The sequence below is a fragment of the Manacus vitellinus genome, unplaced genomic scaffold (assembly GCF_001715985.3).
Source record: "Manacus vitellinus isolate BGI_N305 unplaced genomic scaffold, ASM171598v3 scaffold_132_pilon, whole genome shotgun sequence".
Lineage (NCBI taxonomy): Eukaryota > Metazoa > Chordata > Aves > Passeriformes > Pipridae > Manacus > Manacus vitellinus.
The window spans coordinates 224,732-233,175 of NW_021938965.1; the positions used below are offsets into that span (position 1 = coordinate 224,732).

The window sequence follows — 8,444 nt, forward strand, 5'->3', positions numbered from 1 at the left end:
TGCTGTTGGACATTTGCTGCCTCCGGTTATTGTTTTCTCTTGAGGAGAAAAAAGGCAGAACTAAATTAGGCCAGACTCAATCAGTAAAACATCTTGCATGTCTCATATCAATTCAGCATTCAGGACCTCTTTTCAGGAAGATCTCTCTGCATCCCTCTCCCTGAGCTCTGGGTTTTGTTGGCTGAAGGGGGCACTGAGAGCAGGACCCTGGAATGGGCTCCCGAGGAATCCTTCTTGCTGTGCAGTGAGAGGTAACTTGGAGCACAGGGTGACCTCCAAATAAATGTACTTGTGATGTATCAGAGTGTTTCCAGAACTGCTGGTCACAGTTTGCCCAAGGGCAGAACAGAGGGAGGCGATTTGGGGGACTTGATTTTGTTCCAGTTCCTCTTCCCAGGAGTGAGTTTGGATGGTTGAAATCTCTGACATTTCTAATGTGCTCCAAGTGAAATCTTGTGAGTCCTGATAGGCAAAGAAATGGTCTCTTGGTGCAGAGACAAGAGCTGCCCATCTTTCCTGTTCACAGCTGTTCCTGGTTGGCAGCTTGGAGCTGAAGGGGGATGGCCCTTAGGAATTCCCTTTAAAAAAAAAAACAAGGCACTTCTGGGAGCAGAGGAATCCTGGTTCAAAGAGCAGATTGACAGAATCCTTGCCCTTCCTCAGGATGCCTGATTAGGATCTCATCTTTCTCCTCCCAGACTGCCACACAGAGGGATCATTGCAGCTCCCAAGTACAGCTGCCCAGAGCATTTCCATGGATTTAGCACTGAGGAGTTTTCTCCATGGGGATCCTGTGCAGCACAGAGATGCTATGGCAGAGCTGTGCCCTTCTGGAGGGCACCTGCAGCCCTGCAGGACACCCAGGCAAACAGCTGAAGACCCTGAAGGTGCCTGAAGGGCACTTGGGCATTTGGCTCCCACAGACACATCCCCACAGCAGCACCTAAAGGGTTTGTGTCTGGACAGGAATCTGCCACCCCCAAAGCCCCCAGTGGCTCAGAAAAGCCACTGGTGAGAACCAGGAGAGCCCAGGCAGCAGGGGATGGCAGTGAAATGCCACAGTGCTGCTGCCAAGGGAGGAGGGACACAGAGAGACAGCTGGAAATCAGGGCCCTGTCCTTGCCTGGGCTCTGGCTGCTGCAGGGCAATGCACAGCCCAGCCCCCGTGGGCCTGAGGGCACAGGCTCTGCTTAGGCTGGGAAAGGAGCCCAGGCAGGAGCTGCTCAGGGAAGGGGTCTGTGCCACAGGGACAGCAGGGAGGGGCCCCCATCCCCCTGCCCAGCCCTTGTGGCAGCAGCTGCCTCTCCCTGCCTGCCTGTCTCTGGGTGAGGAGCTGTTCCTGCCAGCAGCCCCTGCCTGTGCCCAGCTCAGCTCCCTGCCAGTGCTGCCAGAGCCATCCCCAGCCCAGTGCCCAGGGGCAGCTCTGCCTGGGCAGGGGCTGCAGAGCAGATCCCAGACAGCCTGAGGTGGCTGGGAAGGGGGAGGTGTTCTGGGGGGATGTGCTTCCTGAGAAGGGCCCCTGGAAATGGAGGAGGTGGAGCTGAAGCTGTGAGGAGCCCTGAGCCTGCAGCTGAAGGGCCCTGCCCAGCCCTGCCCTGCCCTGAGGGGTCACTCCTTCCACCCACACCTTCTCCCTGCAGGGCTGTGGCAGCTCCTTGGTCGGGCTGAGAGCTGACCCTGGCAGGCAGCAGAGTCCCTGCCCCAGCACACAGAGCCCTGGGGGCAGGACCCTGCTCTGCCCCACAGCCCTGGGCACCCCTGGCTGCACCCCCACCTTCCCACCCCACAGCCAGCCCTGGCACAGGGAACCTTCTGGCCCTGGGCCTCTGAGGGGGCAGCAGCAAGTCCTGCTCTGCAGCAGCTTCTCCTGCTGCACCCCAGCAAATCCAGCAGAGCCATCCTGACAGCTCCTGCCACTGCTGCCATTTGGCAGCTGGCAGAGGCACTTGCAGGAACTCACCTGCACTGCTCTGCAGCCACAGCCTGAGCGTGGCAAAGGGCTGGCAAGGTTCCTGCCCTGAGCAGCTCTGCCCTGTCCTCCCACCCCAGGATCCCTTGAACCTCCTGCTCCCTTCTCCTCTCTGCCCTTGCTGCCTGCAGCTCCTGCCCTGCTCTGCCATATGGCCACTTCCCCTGCACTGCAGCAACTGGGAGAGTCCTGCTGAAAGATCCTGGAAGCTGTGGGATGTGCCAGCTTTAGGAGATGCCTCCAGGAAGAGAAGCTGAACTTTCCTACAGCCAGAGAATTCTTCCTTCAAATCCTGGGAAGGTTTCTCGTGTAGTGAGAGCTCAGTCACCTCCCAGCCCAGGCTGCCTCTCATGTCTCTGCCTTCTCTCCTGTGCCCTGGGTGCTGCAGGCAGTGCCCTCAGCCCTGCTGGGCTGTGCAGAGGAGCTGCTCACCAGCAGAGCTGTCTCTTTGAAGCTTCTCTTGGTTGTCAGGAGCTCCCTGTGTGCCAGGAGCCCAGCCCAGCTCAGCAGCACAGCAACAGCCCCAGGCAGCCCTTTCTCTGCCCCTCTGGGCTCCCTCCAGCTGTCCCTGGGGCTCCAGGGGAACCTGCTGGCACACAGCTGAAGGAAATAATGATGTGCCTTCTCTCAGCTGGGCACACACACTTCTTTCAGCACTGTCATGTCTCCAAACAGACTCAGAGTTAAGTCCAAGAGTCCCCTTTTCATGTCCCATCATTAGACAGGAAACCCAGACAGTGCCCAGGAGGGATCTCCTTCACCTGCACTGAGGGAAGGGACTCAGCTGAGTCAACAGAGGTGTCTCCTTGTGGCTCTGCAGACCTGGGGCCAGAAGGACACTCAGCTCCCTCCACAACCCCCATGGGCTGGGATTCCTCCTGCCCCACTTCAGTGGGCCCAAAACAGGCCCCTGCAGGTGACTCCTTGTCCCAGCTCCCATGGGAATGAATGCAGACCAAAGCCAGGAGTGACCTGCTGGGACACAAAGCCCTGGTTCCTTCTGAGGGGCCAGAGGTGACCGAGATTCCTGCTGGGAACTGCAGGCTCCAGTGGAGCAGTTCCTAGGGACAGGGCAGCAGCTGTGGGATTTCCTTGGAGGCTGCTGGGACATTGCTTTGGCCAACTTCAGTGGCAGAAGGGGCCCACATGTAGGACAGGGGAACCTGTTACTGTTCCTTCTGTCCAGGGCAGCCCCTAGAGGTGTTCAGGTGACCAAATGGAGTCAGGTGGCACAGGGAGAGAGATCTCTCTCCTGTTCTTTCTCAGGGTATTTTCTACATGTCCTCAGGGTACAATGGCAGTTGTCTCCTGGACATCCCTTCACTGCTGAACCTAACTGAGGGCAGCTGAGCCTGGATTGAACAGCCAAAGAGGGGCCTGTAGTGCCAGGGGAGGTGCCAGGGCTCTGCAGCACAAGTGCAGCAGCTGCCATGGACAGCACAAGGCCTGTGCAGGGACTCCAACCCTATTTAGAGCAGTTGTGTGACAGGCACCACCCAGGGCTTCTCAGACACATTGGGTGCCTTTGGGGCAGGGAGTGAATCCCAGCCCTGCAGGGACATAAGGTGTGGCCCTTCTCTATCCAGCTGGTGCTGGGCAGTTCATGAATACAAAGCACATCTCGGCAGGGTCTCCACTCCTGTGCATTCCCTTTTCCTGTGGTTTAACCCCAGTGAGCAGCCAAGTACCACAGAACTGCTCACTCAGTCCCCTGACCTCCCCCTGCACTGACATGGGGAGGAGAATCAAGAAAAGGCAAAACCCGTGGGTTGAGATATGAAAAATTTAATAACTGAAACAAAGTAAAGTATGAAAATAATAATAAGTGTAGTAACTGTAATAATACCTGTATTGACAAGGGAGGCAAAAGAGAGAGAGGAATAAAACCCCAGAGGAACAAGTGATGCTCAACATGATTGCTCACACACACTGCCCAGTGCCCCACACCCCAAGCAGTGATCTGCCCCTCCTGCACAACCCCTCCTCATGTATACACTGGGAATGATGTTCTGTGGTGTGGAATATCCCTTTGGAATGTCCAGGTCAGCTGTCCTGGCCCTGCTCCCTCCTAGCTTCTTGTGTACCTGGCAGAGCACAGGAAGCTGGAAAGTCCTTGATTAGGGTAAGCACAACCAAACCATCAGTGTATGATGAACATTGTTCTCCCATGGAATCCAAACTACAGCCCTGCACCAGCTACTAGGAAGAAAATTAACTCTCTAGTTAGGAAGAAAATTAACTCTATCTCAGAATTATTCTTTAGTTAATCTATAGGAAGATTAACCCTATCTCCTAGGAAGAACAGCCAAGACAAGGCTGGTGTCCACCCCTTATTCCACACCATTTACACCATGTCAGATCCCACACCTTCCAGTACATTCCACCATCACCTTTCCTATCATTTGATATAAACCCGCAGATCTCAGTGCTTAGTCTATGAAAGTCTGTTGAGTTCATTTAGTCCAGGATTTTAGGCTCCATCTGCCAAAATACTCTTTCAGGGCAGGAAAAATGCTGTCTACTGTGGGATTGTTGCCTGTTGCAGCCAGTTCTTGTTCCATCACCGCTGTGCTTGTCTGGTCTCCTCCAAGCTCATTGTTCATTTCTCTCAGTGATTTTCACTGTAATACCCCTGACACGGCAAAGAGTCGCCGCAGCAGTGAGAATGCAGTGTTGGATAGTTACCACCGTAATACACCTGAATTCCTTGGCTATTCTCACCCAAAATCCAACCCCTTCAAGGCACACACTGGATTTCCCATCTTTCCCTCCTTACCCACCAAGCACATCCGTGTCCTTGAGCAACGTGAATCCCACGGGTGCACTTCCCTTTGCCTGAAGCAGGAATAACCCAGACTGTGTTCCCAGCATGTTTTTAATGTGCACTACAGGAACTTTATCCCTTTCTACAGCACGTAAAAACTTGGATTGGACAGGGCCAGCCCAATTGGCACATCCCCCAGTGTTGAGTGACCAGGTGGCCTTTGCTAAATGTGTATCCCAGTGTTTGCAGGTCCCAGCACCCACTGCATCATTCCATCTTTCCCGAGGCTGGTGCATGGCAGGTGTGCTGGTTTTAGCACAAGCAGGAAATTAAAATTCAGATCAGTCACTCCCCTTCCCACGCCCCTTCTGGTGAGGGAGGGACAAAAAATGAGAGACTCTTAGTGGAGATAACAATTCGCTAAAAGCAAAGAGCAATGGAATAAGACACGCACAGTCACAACAGCAATATCACCAGCAAAAGTATCCAGAAAGAGAAGGTGTTTCACCCCCAACAAGGGGTCACCAGCGGGCACACAGACAAGATGCCGGGTGCTCCCTGTGTGACATGTCCACGCGGCACCCCCGGACAAAGGCAATGCGGTGGGGGAGCTCCCAAGGGTAACGTGTCCAACCCCTCAGCCCGACAACAAGGAGAACCAAGGACAAGCCAAGCCCCGGGAGCTGGGGCGTCCCGGCCGTGTGGCGCAGCCGCTCCCTGGGCTCAGTCCCGCGCTGGCTCCTCTCTTCTCCTCCCAACCCGATGGCTGAGGGGGCTGAGGCTGCCCCCCAACCGCCCCGTCCTGCTCAGAGCTTTAGTTCAGCACCACGACCCGTCATGGTTTCCCCTTTCAGCACCAAAGATCCATCGTTCTGATCTGGGGAAAACATGACGGGGCAGCATCTGGGCGGAGGACGGGGAGCGCAGGACTGATGCTGACAGTCCCTGCCCTGCAGAGAGAGGGGCAGGATGGAGCAGTTCTGGTGCAGAGCCCCGGCTTTTCCTGCTGAAAGCACAGCCCTAGGGATGGCATGGATGGTACAGGATAAATAACTTGGTCACACCCACAAAGAGCTAAACTGCCCCTCCTGCTCCCTAACCAGGACACCGTGGTGACTGACCATAGCAATGGGAATGTGTGATGGTTGCCATGCTAACTGACCATAGCAATGGGACTGTATGATTGCTGCCATGGTAACCGACTGCAGCAATAAGAATTTACAATGGTTGCCATGGTAACTAACCATAGCAATCAGAATGTATGATGGTTGCCATGGTAACTGACCGTAGCAGTGGGAAGTATAATGGTTGCCATGGTAACTGACCATAGCAATGGGAATGTATGCTGGTTGCCATGGTAACTGACCATAGCAGTGGGAAGTATGATGGTTGCCATGGTAACCAAACGTAGAAATGGGAATGTATGGTGGTTGCCATGGTAACTGACCATGGCAACAGGACTCTATCACAGTTGCCATGGTAACCGAACATAGCAATGGGAATGTATGATGGTTGCCATGGTAACTGAACGTAGCAACATGACTGTATGATGGTTTCCATGGTAACTGACCATTGCAATGGGAACGTATGATGGTTTTTAAGAAGCACTAGGCCTTGCTTGACACAACTTTGGAGGTTGCAAACTGTGTGAAAGCTCTGTGTTTATACTTACAAACTCTGTGAAACTATGCAATGTTTATACTTGTTAGTTATATGTTTATAGTCGTAGGTATGAGAAAATCCTGTGTTTATAGTTGAAAGTTTTGGGAAAACTGGAGATAAAGGAACATCTGCAAGGTCTCGGAAAGTCCCTAAGGGCGGATCACTAGGAGGGACTTTGGGTGGCCCTATGATGTCAGGCCGCGTGGACAGAGCACCAGAACCAAGGAACCGAAGGCGTGGTCCGCGTGCACAGACTGAGCTATCCAACCACCCTGTTGTAAGCACGTACCCGGAAAAAACTAAACTGTATAAAAGTTAACTCATTTAAATAATAAACTGAACATCACCTGATCATATTGATTGTCAGCGTGTGTTCTGGAACTCCTGCTGGCCATAACCCCAGGCGCTGTTTCCAAAGGAGCCCCAATGAAAGGGGGACGCCGGAAAGATGGGCGGACAAGTCCCGCAATGGAACTCTGTGTGTGCAGCCTCATTTTCTCCTTCAACAGCCACAGGAGAGGGGGCAAAATGTCGGGGTTGGGACCCAAAAACTGTTCACGGCAGAAATTGGGGATTGAGGGGACAGTGGGAAAGTGGGAGGAACGAGGAGAAGGGTGGAAAACAGGGGGGTGGTCTGGCAAGTCTGATGGTCCCATGGGAGTCTTTGAGCATCAGGGGGTTGGCCCCCTGAGTTCAAAACTTCCTGTGGGGTGCTGGGGGCTGCTGGATCCAATCAGCCTTGGATTATGCCACCACTTTAGAGGAATTACAGAAGTGTGACTGAATCACTTTGGTCCCCCGTGATTTTAATGATGGCAAAACAGATCTATTGATAAAAATGAATTATTTAGAGATACAAATGATCAGACAGAAGATCTTCATCAGAATTATTTACTGCACAATAGAAACACTAAAACTACCAGGAGTACAGGATAAGATAGGACAGTGCTCTACACTAAAGCAAGAATCACCACACACCTCCCAAGAAGGGTTCTGTTGGAAGAAGCTGCCCCTGGGAAAGGGGACTGGCCCTTTCTGGTCGAAAGAGATGGACTGACAGTCACTGGACTCCGGGTGTTGCCTCACCATCAGGGGCTTCATTTGAGGTGGAAGGAGCAGCCGAAGCTCTTCCTGCAGTCGGGGCACTGGTAGGGCTTCTCTTACCGGTGGGTCTGTTGGTGTCTGGTCAAGCCAGAGCTCTTGTTGAAGCTCTTTCCACACTCCCCACACTTGTAGGGCCTCTCCCCGCTGTGGATGCGCTGGTGGGTGATGAGGTTGGAGTTCCGGTTGAAGCCCTTCCCGCAGATGGTGCAGCAGAAGGGCCTCTCATCCGTGTGCGTCCGCTGGTGCTGGAAGAGATTGGAGCTGGTCTGAAACCTCTTCCCACATTCCCCACACGTGTAGGGTCGTTCCCTGGTGTTGAGGTGCTGGTACTGCATCAGGTTGGAGCTGCCACTGAAGCTCTTCCCAGATTCCCCACACGTGTAGGGCCGTTCTCCAGTGTGGATGCGCTGGTGTCGGATCAGGTGGGAGCTGTACCTGAAGCTCTTCCCACATTCCCTACACTTGTAGGGCCGTTCCCCGGTGTGGATGCGCTGGTGGCGGATCAGGTTGGAGCTGTCCCTGAAGTTCTTCCCACATTCCCCACATGTGTAGGGACGTTCTCCAGTGTGGATCATTTGGTGTCGGATCAGGCTGGAGCTGTGGCTGAAGCTCTTCCCACACTCTCCACATGAGTAGGGCCGTGCCCCAGTGTGGATGTGCAGGTGTCGGATCAGGTCGGAGCTGTGACTGAAGCTCCTCCCACATTCCCCACACGTGTAGGGACGTTCACCAGTGTGGATGTGCTGGTGTCGGGTCAGGTCGGAGCTGTGACTAAAGCTCTTCTCACATTCCAAGCACCTGAAGGGCTTCTCCCTGCTGGGAGGCTGCTCAGGGACCACCAGCTCAGAGCTCTGCCTCAACCTCCGGCCCCCTTCCCGGCACAGGCTGGCTCTTTCCTCCTCAGAGCACCCTGGGATGGCTTTGGAGCCCCTCCTGCGGGGGGAT

At 54.1% G+C, this 8,444-nt stretch overlaps 2 pseudogenes; one reads left to right on the top strand and one right to left on the bottom strand.

Moving 5' to 3' along the window:
- LOC108638853 overlaps positions 1–8,444 on the top strand; it is a 200,105-nt pseudogene that overhangs the window by 100,063 nt on the left and 91,598 nt on the right.
- The window catches only part of LOC115307143, an 8,414-nt pseudogene continuing 7,242 nt past the window's right edge, over positions 7,273–8,444 (bottom strand).